Source organism: Bos indicus, chromosome X (assembly GCF_029378745.1).
Source record: "Bos indicus isolate NIAB-ARS_2022 breed Sahiwal x Tharparkar chromosome X, NIAB-ARS_B.indTharparkar_mat_pri_1.0, whole genome shotgun sequence".
Lineage (NCBI taxonomy): Eukaryota > Metazoa > Chordata > Mammalia > Artiodactyla > Bovidae > Bos > Bos indicus.
In genome coordinates this window covers 97,475,778-97,489,590 of record NC_091789.1, presented here as the reverse complement: position 1 = coordinate 97,489,590, position 13,813 = coordinate 97,475,778, and the positions used below count along the sequence as shown (strand labels likewise).

Genomic DNA, 13,813 nt, shown 5'->3' with positions numbered 1-13,813 from the left:
TCTGTCGTCCCCTTCTCCTCCTGCCCCCAATCCCTCCCAGCCTCAGAGTCTTTTCCAATGAGTCAACTCTTCGCATGAGGTGGCCAAAGTACTGGAGTTTCAGCTTTAGCATCATTCCTTCCAAAGAAATCCCAGGGCTGATCTCCTTCAGAATGGACTGGTTGGATCTCCTTGCAGTCCAAGGGACTCTCAAGAGGCTTCTCCAACACCACAGTTCAAAAGCATCAAGTCTTCGGCACTCAGCCTTCTTCACAGTCCAACTCTCACATCCATACATGACCACAGGAAAAACTATAGCCTTGACTAGACGAACCTCTGTTGGCAAAGTAGTGTCTCTGCTTTTGAATCTGCTGTCTAGGTTGGTCATAGCTTTCCTGTCAAGGAGCAAGCGTCTTTTAGTTTCATGGCTTCAGTCACCATCTGTAGTGATTTTGGAGCCCAAAAAGATAAAGTCTGACACTGTTCCACTGTTTCCCCATCTATTTCCCATGAAGCGATGGGACCGGACGCCATGATCTTCGTTTTCTGAATGTTGAGCTTTAAGCCAACTTTTTCCACTCTCCACTTTCTCTTTCATCAAGAGGCTTTTTAGTTCCTCTTCACTGTCTGCCATAAGGGTGGTGTCATCTACATATCTGAGGTTATTGATATTTCTCCTGGCAATCTTGATTCCAGCTTGTGTTCTTCCAGTCCAGCGTTTCTCATGATGTACTCTGCATAGAAGGTAAATAAGCAGGGTGGCAATATACAGCCTTGACGTACTCCTTTTCATCTTTGGAACCAGTCTGTTGTTCCATGTCCAGTTCGAACTGTTGCTTCCTGACCTGCATACAGATTTCTCCAGAGGCAGGTCAGGTGGTCTGCTATTCCCATCTCTTTCAGAATTTTCCACAGTTTATTGTGATCCACACAGCTAAAGGCTTTGGCATAGTCAATAAAGCAGAAATAGATGTTTTTCTGGAACTCTCTTGCTTTTTCCATGATCCAGCGGATGTTGGCAATTTGATCTCTGGTTCCTCTGCCTTTTCTAAAACCAGCTTGAACATCTGGAAGTTCACGGTTTACGTATTGCTGAAGCCTGGCTTGGAGAGTGTTGAGCATGACTTTACTAGCATGTGAGATGAGTGCACTTGTGTGGTAGTTTGAGCATTCTTTGGCATTGTCTTTCTTTGGGATTGGAATGAAAACTGACCTTTTCCAGTCCTGTGGCCACTGCTGAGTTCTCCAAATCTGCTGGCATATTGAGCCCAGCACTTTCACAGCATCATCTTTCAGGATTTGAAATAGCTCCCCTGGAATTCCATCATCTCCACTAGCTTTGTTCATAGTGATGCTTTCTAAGGCCCACTTGACTTCACATTCCAGGATGTCTGGCTCTAGGTCAGTGATCACACCATCGTGATTATCTGGCTCGTGAAGATCTTTTTTGTACAGTTCTTCCGTGTATACTTGCCACCTCTCCTGAATATCTTCTGCTTCTGTTAGGCCCATACCATTTCTGTCCTTTCTCGAGCCCATCTTTGCATGAAATGTTCCCTTGGTATCTCTTGTTTTCTTGAAGAGACCTCTACTCTTTCCCATTCTGTTGTTTCCCTCTATTTCTTTGCATTGATCGCTGAGGAAGGCTTTCTTATCTCTTCTTGCTATTCTTTGGAACTCTGCATTCAGATGCTTATATCTTTCCTCTTCTCCTTTGCTTTTCCCTTCTCTTCTTTTCACAGCTATTTGTAAGGCCTCCCCAGACAGCCATTTTGCTTTTTTGCATTTCTTTTCCATGGGGATGGTTTGATCCCTGTCTCCTGTACAATGTCACGAACCTCATTCCATAGTTCATCAGGCACTCTTATCTATCAGATCTAGGCCCTTAAATCTGTTTCTCACTTCCACTGTATAATCATAAGGGATTTGATTTAGGTCATACCTGAATGGCCTAGAGGTTTTCCCTACTTTCTTCAATTAAAGTCTGATTTTGGCAATAAGGAGTTCATGATCTGAGCCACCGTCAGCTCCTGGTCTTGTTTTTGCTGACTGTGTAGAGCTTCTCCATCTTTGGCTGCAAAGAATATAATCAGTCTGATTTTGGTGTGGACCATCTGTTGATGTCCATGTGTAGAGTCTTCTCTTGTGTTATTGGAAGAGGGTATTTGTTATGACCAGTGCATTTTCTTGGCAAAACTCTATTAGTCTTTGCCCTGCTTCATTCCGTATTCCAAGGCCAAATTTGCCTGTTACTCCAGGTGTTTCTTGATTTCCTACTTTTGCATTCAGTCCCCTATAATTAAAAGGACATCTTTTTTGGGTGTTAGTTCTAAAAGGCCTGGTAGGTCTTCGTAGAACCGTTCAGCTTCTTCAGCCTTACTGGTTGGGCCATAGACTTGGATTACTGTGATGTTGAATGGTTTGCCTTGGAAACGAACAGAGATCATTCTGTCGTTTTTGAGATTGCATCCAAGTACTGCATTTCAGACTCTTTTGTTGACCATGATGGCTACTCCATTTCTTCTGAGGGATTCCTGCCCACAGTAGTAGATATAAGGGTCACCTGAGTTAAATTTCACCCATTCCAGTCCATTTGAGTTCGCTGATTCCAAGAATGTCGACATTCACTCTTGCCATCTCTTGTTTGACTACGTCCAATTTGCCTTGATTCATGGACCTGACATTCCAGGTTCCTATGCAATATTGCTCTTTACAGCATCGGACCTTGCTTCTATCACCAGTCACATCCACAGCTGGGTATTGTTTTTGCTTTGGCTCCATTCCTTCATTCTTTCTGGAGTTATTTCTCCACTGATCTCCAGTAGCATATTGGGCACCTACTGACCTGGGGAGTTCCTCTTTCAGTATCCTCTCCTTTTGCCTTTTCATACTGCTCATGGGGTTGTCAAGGCAAGAATACTGAAGTGGTTTGCCATTCCCTTCTCCAGTGGACCACATTCTGTCAGACCTCTCCACCATGACCCACCCGTCTTGGGTTGTCCTATGGGCATGGCTTAGTTTCATTGAGTTAGACAAGGCTGTTGTCCTAGTGTGATTAGATTGACTAGTTTTCTGTGAGTACAGTTTCAGTGTGTCTGCCCTCTGATGCCCTCTTGCACCACCTACCGTCTTACTTGGGCTTCTCTTACCTTGGGCGTGGGTTATCTCTTCACGGCTGCTCCAGCAAAGCCCAGCCGCCGTTCCTTACCTTGGACGAGGGGTATCTCCTCACCGCCGCCCTTCCTGACCTTCAACGTGGGATAGCTCCTCTAGGCCTCCTGCGCCCAGGCAGCCACGGCTCCTTGGATGTGGGGTCGGTCCTCCCGGCCGCCGCCCCTGGCCTCGGGCTTGGGATTGCTCCTCCCGGCCACCGCCCCTTACCTGAGACGCGGGGTAGCTCCTCTCGGCCATTCCTGCGCCCTGTCGGTGAGTCCCACTCAATCAAGAGTAGGCTCCATTATTGGAGCCACCCTGACCCTGAGAGTCAAATTTGCTCAAGATATTCCATTTGTTCATGATAGTCAGCCTGCTTTGTGAAACTGGTTGAAAGTGAAAGTCACTCAGTCGTGTTCGACTGTTTGCGACCCCATGGACTATACAGTCCGTGGAATTCTCCAGGCCACAATACTGGACTGGGTAGCCTTTCCCTTCTCCAGGGGATCTTCCCAACCCAGGGATCGAACCCAGGTCTCCTCCACCGCACGTGGATTCTTTACCAGCTGAGCCACACGAGGGAAGTTCTGCTAAATACATCACTTACCTTGAGGAACACAAAATCGGCTGTCTCTAGTTGTAACAAATGATGCTTATTCTCCTGATAGAGGCCGTGCCACAATGAGGTACTATTTGTTATGTAACATCTTATATAACACCCATATGGCATACGCTAACTTATCTTGTGTGTTCAGGATAATTGTTGAGACTCTGTGATATGTTAAACTAAACATTCCAGCAGATCTTGTTTCCCAGAAACGGGTGGGGGAGGGGGGAGGGGTTAGAGAGAGGGGATTATCCAGTAACAGTCAAACCAATTTCTTTTAAAAACTCACCAGGAAGGGCTTCTCTGGTGGCTCAGATGGTAAAGAATCTGCCTGCAATGCAGGAGACCCGGGTTCGGTCCCTGGGTCGGGAAGATCCCCTGGAGAAGGGAATGGCAACCCACTCCAGTATTCTTGCCTGAAGAATACCATGGACAGAGGAGCCTCCTGGGCTATAGTCCATGGGGTTGCAAAGAGTCAGACATGACTGAGCGACTCTCTCTCTCTCTCTCTCTCTCTCTCTCTCACACACACACACACACACACACACACACGAAGAATAACTGACTCCCTATTCATATAGGCTTTGTGACTTGCTCTTCTCACATTAGGGAAAATCATAACTAGCAAGGGTGGTCCAAAACTTGTCTTTGATTCTAACAAAAGTCATGTGGTGCTCAAAGGTGAACCCAGCTGGATTCATTGCCTGGTTTTTATAATCCAAGCCCTTGACTTCAAGTCCTGTTGCAAGGACTAATAATCATTGTGTTTCGTTTGATTACTTGTTTTGCAGTTGGCCAATGCATCCTGTCTGGAGTCTTAAATGCTATTGCACAGCCCGTGTCACACCAGAGTATTCAATGATGCATTCTACTGCAAAAGGAGCAGGAGAGACCAATCCATGTCCTACTACAGACTACATTCTCTAAACAAATTCCTGATCATCAAACTCAGAGCAATGTTGATAATCTAGATAACATGGGTTAATGGCTTGTGGCCAGAAGGGGGTACTAAAAAATATCTCTTGACATCCAGGCTAGGACATGTTATTCTCCCATTAGACATTGAAAAAAATCTCAGGGAATGCCAACTTCAGGTGAGATCATGAGATCTTGTCACTCTGAGATCATGATAAAGTGAGACAAAACAAAGGCCACTTCATGATTTTTTTGTTCCTTAGCACAGACAAAAGCAAAATCACTGTACAAATCACCGTATATCCCTCTCCTAGCTAGTATGAGTGACTGCTAGTTTGGGGGTTTTGTTTTCCCCTTTGCTTTGTTTCTTTGTTTGTTTTCAGCAATTGTAGCTTTAACCTCACTCTAATCTATTCTCTCTATACAAAAGGTTTATTAAGATACTGTCATAGGAATTCCCTGTCTTCCTGACAGTATCCAATCCAGATCAGAGCTCTGCTTCTTTAAAAATTCACCCAAATCACCTAAAACAAGCCCACCTCTTTTCTTCTTTAATTTTTTTTTTTTGAGGTGGTCCCTTTATTTAGTCTTTATTCAATTTGTTACCATATTGCTTCTGTTTTTTTTTTTGTTTGTTTGTTTGTTAGTTTGTTTGTTTTCTTTTATGTTTTGGTTTTTGGCCACAAGACATGTGGGACCTTAGTTTCCCCAACCAGGGAGCGAACCCACACCACCTACTTTGGAAGGCAAAGGCTCATCCACCGGACCAGCAGGGAAGTCCCAAGCCCAAATCTCTTAACATCCCTTTTCTATCACCCACGTACTTGTGTGGCCCACAGTTCCTTCACTGTGTATGTTCTCCTTCACTGCAAAGAATAATAAACTCAGATTGTTCAACTACAAATGTGTTCCTGCTGGTCTTAAGCTGGGAGGCATCGAAATATCATATCACGTTAAACCTGATGGCAAAGCAAAGCAGAAGACTCAAATGTATTTGATTTATGTATTTACGTATTTGTATCTAAATGTATTTACAATAACCCCACATGCTATTATTTCTAATGTAAGTTTCAGTTTACAAAGACATTTATTCTGTATCCTTTCAACCAGCGATTTCAAGGCCTAGCGACTGAGAAGAGGGCTAGTATACTGGTGGAGATACTAACAATATGAACAGTAAAAGACCAACCATCAAATACATTGAAAATAGATATTCATGATCGTGGAATGGGAGAAAGAAAGCAAAGGTTGAGTTTTGGACAATGAGTTTGAGATGATGGCCTGACCACCAGGTCAGATGCTGTATGGGCCACAGAAGATTAGACCCAAATTCTTCACATTCCAAAGCACAGGGTTCCAGAACAAACGGTTCCTTTGGGTGGCTACCAACCTTCCTCAAGCCCTGTCCCCAGCCTCCATAACATCTCGGTAAGCACAGTGAGACAAATAAGACCCTGATGAGACCCTGTAAATCCAAATGTGACCATTCTGTATGTCCGATTTTCTAACTCCTCCCCATCCCCACAAACATCACCCACCCCCACATAGGTTATCCAGGCGACCTATGTATTCAGAAGCAGAAAGAAATGTAAATTTTACTTGGAATGACTGATTATAGAACAGCACTATCTCACAGAATCCTCTGCGCTGATAGAGATGTTCCATATCTGCGCTGCGCACAGTATAGTAGCCACGGGTTTACATGTAGCCATTGAGCACTTCAAATGCTGCGAGTGAGACTGAGAGACTGAATTTTCCATTTTATTTAATTTTAATCCATTTAAATAATCACATACGACTAGGGGCTACCATCTTTAAGAATATACCTCTACAGCAAGTCTCCTCACCTGTGGTGGACCATACTCAGCCACTTGCCTTCACCCAAAACATGCTCTTCGTGACCGCTTGGATGATTTTAATTCACTTAGAGTCACCACTCTTCATAAAATCCCATGTACAGCAAACACGCTAATCAAAACCATCAGCTGCTTGTAAATTCCTATTTTTGCCATCACCATGTACTATTTTTATTTTTATTTTTTAAAATAATTGACAGACATCACCAATGTAATGCAGTGTGTTTATGTGATGAATACTGCTCAGAGAATTAAGGATCTTTTGGGTATTCAAATCTTACCTTGAATCTGCCCAGATAGTTTTTGTTCCTTCCACTGCATCTTATTACCCTGCTGGTCTTTAAACCAAGTTTGATAGTTGAAGTTTGCTACAATGTGGAGTGAAATTTATCCTTTGGTGTCTGATCTCAGAATCTAATCATAGCAACTGACATGGAAAACGTGTTCACAGACTAGACCAAACTTTCATCTGCACTGTTAGAACAAATCATTCCCGAAGACTGTTCATATATCAATTGGCTATTGTCTAAATAAATGAGGTAAATTTCAATTCTCTTACTACTAGAAAAAAAAATTGCCACCTTTCTTTAGAATGTCATGAATAGACAAATTTTACTTCTGAAACACAAGCACTTGAAGAAGTATAAGTTTCAGCTAACATCCTGGTTATTTTCTCCTTACCAGCATCAGTGTCTTTCTATTTATTTACTCAAATGAGGAAGGAATCTACATTTAGATTAAAATTGGTTGCCTGGACTATACGTTCTATTTTGTTCCTTTGTAGATCGCACCACCTTTGAGATTTCCAAGTGGTGGGGCAGACTGCTGGCTATAGGTCTGGATTCAAAGAAGAGGTCTGTGCATGGGCTATGAATTTGAGAGTCTATGACATATAGATGGTGCCTGGAGTCAAGCAAGTAAACCTTAGAACAGGGGGCAGATGACACACCCCTTTCAAGAGATTTATCTTGAATAAAGGGAAGGGCATCAAGGCCCAGGTAGCTGAGTGGACGAGGAAAGGGTGGAACCTCATGAGGGCTCATAAAATATAAATGTGTGTGTGTGTGTGTATGAATGTCTTAGAAGTCATGTTACTAGCTGAACAGGTGATGACATAAAAACCTTGGATTCTGCTTCAATCCACTTATTTCCATGTGTGTGTGTGTCTGTGTGTGTGTGTGTGCGTGTGTGTGTTTGCTGACCCCAATTCAAAAGTTTAAGTTTAATCGCATGATTAAACTGATGTGATGTGCTTATATAAAATAGGTGAATTTTGCTATTTTAACTCTCACCAGGCAGTTTCATGTCCAAATTCTGTGGCTGAGACTTGGCAAGTACCTTCCTGTAGACCTTGTGGCTGGACACTCCCTCTTCTTTTTATTTTCCTCTTAAAAAGTTGGTTTTCTTTTTCCAGCACATGATTTATCTTTCATCGAAATTTCAGTGTCATCTTTGTGCTGTTTATATATAGACCCTTTCCACAGTAGCATAATTTACACTGGTCTGCTGTCTGTGTCCATCCCACTTCCATCCCTGGGGCACTGCTTTCTCCTTCATAAGTCATTGTTTATTTAAGTCTCTTGTGTCTTTGCACACGAATGCTAAGCTTTATCTTCTTCCAGCATCTATCTCTAGGACACCACTGGAAGGGAAGATGACAGAAGAGGGTTTGTCTACCGAATTGTAATAACATTTCATTCCTGTCTCCTTAAGACAGGCAGAAGCAGAGATGGACTATCAAAAGATGCAACAGAACCAGATGTAGAAACAGCCAGAGACAGGACAGCCTGACAGAAAAACAGAGATAGCTGGTCAGGCAGGCTGAGAAAGCCCAACAGATGGACAGACTCAGAAATTGTACCTCCTCCCGCAAAAGAGACAGCTAGAAAGGCATACACAGAAAGGGGCAGACAGAGACAGGTAGAAATAGATGGAGACAGAGACAGGGAGGCAGAGGAAGCCAGGCACAGACAGGGACAAACAGACACCCATTCAAACTAAGGCAAAGAATGATGGTTGCAGACAGAGACAGGGAGACAGGCAGAGGCTGATTGACACAGATAGAAAGACAGAGACAGACAGACTGAGAGACAGAGAAAGACAGACGCACACTGAAAGAGAGCCAACAGACATAGAGATAGTGATGGGGAGAGAGAGAGTCAGAGAGAAACAAGGTTGGGGGTGGGGAGAAAGACAGAGACAGATCGGGACAGAAAGGGAAAGACAAAGACAGACGGATGGAGAAAGAGACACAGAGAGATGCAGATACAGACGGATACAGAAGCACTGGAGAAATACAGAGACAGAGACAGAAACATAGAGACCCAGACACAAACAGATTGTCAGAAACAGAGAGAAACAGAAAGATAACGGACAGTAAGACAGAGACAGAGAGTGACGAAGATAGGCAGTCTGAGACAGAGACTGAGGAAGACAAAGACAGAGGTAGATAGAAATTAGACAGGGATGCAGACAGACATCATGGAGACAGAGATAGGGGATGACAGAGAGAGTGGCAGACATACAGAGAGGGAAAAACAGAGACAGGGATAAATCCTCATCATTGTCAAGGACCACGTGGTATCCCATAGGGGTACATCTCCTTTAGTGTGGCGTTTACTTTGCTGTTATTTAGCTTGATGGTTTCCTGTAGCATTACCATGACTGTTCGTCGCCCTGCCTCCCCATCTCCCCATGCCTTTACGAAGAGGCTAACAAAATGAGTATCAACATGGGAAAAGGTTTCTTCCTCATCCTGAGCAGTCAAAAAGAAAAGAAAAAAAAAAAAGAGAGAAAAAATAGAGACAGGTATTGGATAAATTGCCCAAACTGGCAAATGGCAACAGTCAGGGTTTGTGAGAGTTTAAATGTTTAAATGAGTGTATTTCAGCTGTCACTGTTTGTACATTATTGAACATCTTTCTATTGTAAGCGGCAACAAGCAATTTAAGGATTTAAAGCTCGTTGGGTAGGAAAACAAAAGCAGATCTTTCAGTCAAGGTACACTTGTAGCTAAGTAGTCTCTGAATTTCCCAACTGAGGATACCTCTGTTTAGATGAAATGGCATCTTGGCATTCAGCTCAAGAACAAGTGATTTCAAATTGCTTAGAGAGTTTACATAAAGAAAGTGAAATTCTTACCGAAAAAAAAAAAATAACAATAATTTTTACGTTTCAACTGAATCATGACTTACTCTTCTCCCCAGTTATTTTTAAACACAAATAAAATGAAGTCTATTGTTTGTAGTTGGTTAGGTATATGGAATATAAGGGAACACAAGAAAGGGTAGGGGGCTGCAAAATTAAGGGCAAACATCGAAGGATGCAACAGCAGCTTCCTGGTTGAACCATTTCATATAAGTAACTGTCACGTAAATATTACTCTAATCCTAGTATGTGGGTTTGGGATAAGGAAGCCTTTCAAATCTCCTTAAAGAGGAAAAGGAATGAATGAATGGATAAAGTCAAAAGTAATTTGTTCACTGATGGACAATGGATAAAATCTAATTGGGAAGAGAAACATAAACCACCAGTAAGGAAAATTCTGATTTCAACTAAGTAAAGCCTTAAATCTGGTGACTGTTTTTTTTTTTTTTTTTAATTTAAATGTACATTTATTTATTTTAATTGGAGGCTAATTACTTTACAATATTGTATTGGTTTTGCCATACATCAACATGAATCTGCCAAACACCAATAGAGTATACTATTTTTTTTTATTTGTTCATCTTGTATTAATTTATCACACTCTTTCCAAGCATGTATTTATTATTTATATGGATTCTTAAATAGAGTTTTCCATTCTTTGACCTCAAAATGACTCAATGGAGGGAATGGGATGGTGACAATTTGTAAGTTAACAGTAATCAGAAACTAACAAATTCAAATCGTGACTAGTGTGCTTCTCCTTTTGTGACAAAAACACTTTTTATCTTACCCTTTTGATTACTAGTGTGGACTTCTCGTGATCCCACTTCCAGATGCCAAATAATTCCCATTATAATTCAAAAGCGTTTCTTTCCAGAGGTTACCAGACCTGTTTTTAAGCGGGAAAGAGTCTTTCCACGTACAATTCCAACGTCAAATGTTTCTGAAGGGCAAAGGCCATCAGCGTGCTTAGAGAGTGCATTCTGGTGCATAAATAATTCGTGGCTGTATGCCACAGAAAAAGTCTGTCTAGTACCGAGATGTCCTCATAGCATCAATCTGCCGCCTTCCACTCCACCCCCAATATAGGGTTGTATAAGATTGGAGGCGTCTTTCTAGGGTTAAAATGCTAGGAAAGTCAAAATAAAGCCAAAGTAACATCAAGATACGATATGAAGTCAACTAACCTAAGAATGTTGAGGAACAACCAATAAAGAGAAGATCATCAGTGTAGCCTGGGTGCGTTCACAGAGTGAGAGATCATGGGAACCAAGTACTACACACTCAGTGGCAGGGAATGGGGAAAGGGAAGCAATCCAAAGGAAGCTAGCGGTAGTAGTGGTAATGAGTGGGGCAGAGTGGCTCTAAACACGCGAACTGAAAGAGAAACCAAACGGTTTCTTTAACATTCCTTTAATCAAGCTAAAGGAAATGCATATTTTAAAAGAGTTTCACCAGCAGTAGTAGAGTAGGTAGGTTCACAGGTTCTCTCTAAAGTCAACTGGTCTTTGACTTTGCAGAAATGATGGGAGGGGGCATTGATGGATGGTAAACCAGGAGGACAGGTTGCCACTTTAACAGCACAAATGAGGTCTAAAGGTGTTGGGGGAGCAGGGCTTTAACATTTCTCCTCTTCATAGGCTCAGGTAAACGATCTCAAGTATTATGAGCTACAGTTCAACAAAGACTCTGACAGAGGTGGGCCACCAGAGGTGGGCAAGTCCGGTTGGTCCCGCAGAAGGAGCTGGCATCTGGACAAAGCTGGTCGTCCCTGACCCCAGGAAAAGAGCTGCTCACCTCTCTGAGATTTTGTTTTCAGGAGTCCTCACTCAGGGAAACGCCCCTCTCTGGGGAGGTACAGGAAATTACAGGTCACATATATGGGGAAAACCACATCTTCGTTCTCCAGATTCACCACCTCTAGCTCTTCATCCTTTCCCAGGGAAAGCACCTGGAGTTCTGTCTCCTTCCGGAAAATGGCTCTTCCAGCCCTGTCCAAGGAGGCCAGGCGCAAGCGGAACGCGACCTTTCTCTGCCAGAGTAAGCTGACCCCGAGACCGCAAGACTTGTTCAGCACGCTGCGCTTGAAAATGATGCGCCGGTTGGCATAGCACACCACCAAGTCCCAGCCGACGTTGAAGCCTGCCCACCGCCAGGTGCACTGCTTATCCCTGAGGAGCTGGCCCCCGCACCGCATGCTGGTCCTCTGGAGGTCGGACTCGAAGACATCCACGGGCCCGAGGTCTCTGGTCTGCTCAGCCCGGAGGAGGGCAAGCCACTGCTCTTTGTACACTGGGGTCAGCCACGTGGCAGGGATCAGTGCATCCTGGTCGATGATGCGTGCTGACGGCAGGTCGCAGATCATGTAGGCAAGCCGCAGCTGCTGGAACGCTGGCACGAAGGCTCTGCCCTGCTCGGTCTCCAGGAAAGGGGTGCCCTCTGACTCCTGCCTGGACCTGGCAAACCACGAGTCGGCGTCAGGCAGTAGGTCTCTGCGGGGGCCTCTCCATGTCGGCTGCAGCTGCAGGAACATCCACTTTTTCAGCGTCGTGTACACATCCATCTCTACCTCCATCACGAAGAGCTCTGAAGAGGCAATGACCTCTTTCATGAGATCCAGGCTAACTTCTCTCAATAACTCCTCACTATGCTGGGTCATCAGGTTGTCCAGCAGCCACTGAAGACACATGGCCCTGATGTTCTGCAGTCCGTAGCTCTCAGCAGAGCAGTAGTAGCTGCACACGGTCTGATCACTGACCGTCTCCTTCATTATCTCTCCGCACTGCTGAATCAGCTTGTCCAGCTGCAGCATGCTGGCTGTGGCCAGCATGGGGACCACTCGACCGGGTGGGATGAGCACAGAGTTTCGGTACAGGGAACCTAAAGCCTCGTGCAGTGCCTCACGATCAATGTTCTCGTCAGGCATCTGCAACTCTACAGTATCCATGGTTGTCTCACGCCACGCACCACTGAACATGCTAGCAAAGTATCCTGACCGGCACAAGTAGACCTTGTGCAAGTTCCACTCCTTCCCCAGGGCACGGATCTGCACGTCACTCCCTTCTCCTCTCAGAAAAAGTGTCTTATAAACGGACTCTAAACGGTCTTTTGCTCGCTTCCTGTGAGGCGCTTTTGTGAGCTGCCCTTCTGGGCCTGTCTTCCGCTTGTGGCGCCCTTGGCTAGTGGTGGGTCTGGCCTCTTCGCTCTCCTCCCCTTCCTCTATCACTGCCACTGCTACCTCCTCGGCCTCCTCCTCCCCCTCAGGGGCACCTGGCTCCTCTGGGGCATGCCCCACTCTGTTCGAGGGCATCTGACTGTTGACTGCTCCCATGGCTTTTACCTCAGGGGTGCAGAGGGCAAGCTTCCTCACCAGACGCAGCCGCCACTGGCACTAGCTCAGCCCACGGTGTCGTTGGATACGGCTGATGTTTGTGACGTCATCTTGGATGCCACGCAAAGCCACCCCCACGAGGCTTTCCCCTACCCCTCCCACTCCCCATCACAGGATAAGTGCACTCTGTACTAGGAATTCCACTGTGTGTATCTTTCCCTCCAGGGATGATTTCTCTGGGGCTCCCTTCGTAGGATACTGGTGGAACAGAGGACTTTGTGTATGAATTTTCCCCATGAATCTTAAGAACATCATTTCCTCTTCCCCATTTGAAATAATTACTGATCACTCCTTTTTTTGGATAATTACGTCTTGGTTCCAGCTCTGTGCTCTATGCACCTTAATTTCTGTAATTATTTTCTTAGGTTATCCCATCATTTGCAGCTGTCAAAACATTTTCTGTGATAAAAGTGGCAATGTGTGCCCAGTCTTTGCTTTTGTCTCTATTTTAGACACCAGCTAAGCATGTAACAAACTTAAACACTGAAAGAAATGAGGAATGAATGAGATGGATTTTGATTTTTGAGGAAATTATTAATATTAAATACTGACAAGTGTTATATGCTAAACAAAGTATACGGTGTAGAGAGAGTGTGGACCTTTCAATGACAAGGAAAGTACAATGCAAGGGAAGAAACTTTGAAAACGGTAAGTCTCTCAGGTCATTTGACCTTGCCTAAGTAGAATGTTTGGGGCTTCCCAAACATTCCCAGTGGTAAACAATCCACCTGCCAATGCAGGAGACGCATGAGGCATGGGTTGGGA

General features: G+C 44.3%; 1 pseudogene; it reads right to left on the bottom strand.

The window, feature by feature from the left end:
- Nucleotides 1-9,696: 9,696 nt before the first annotated feature.
- Nucleotides 9,697-13,072, bottom strand: LOC109568772 (germ cell-less protein-like 1 pseudogene; annotated as a pseudogene).
- Nucleotides 13,073-13,813: the final 741 nt, after the last annotated feature.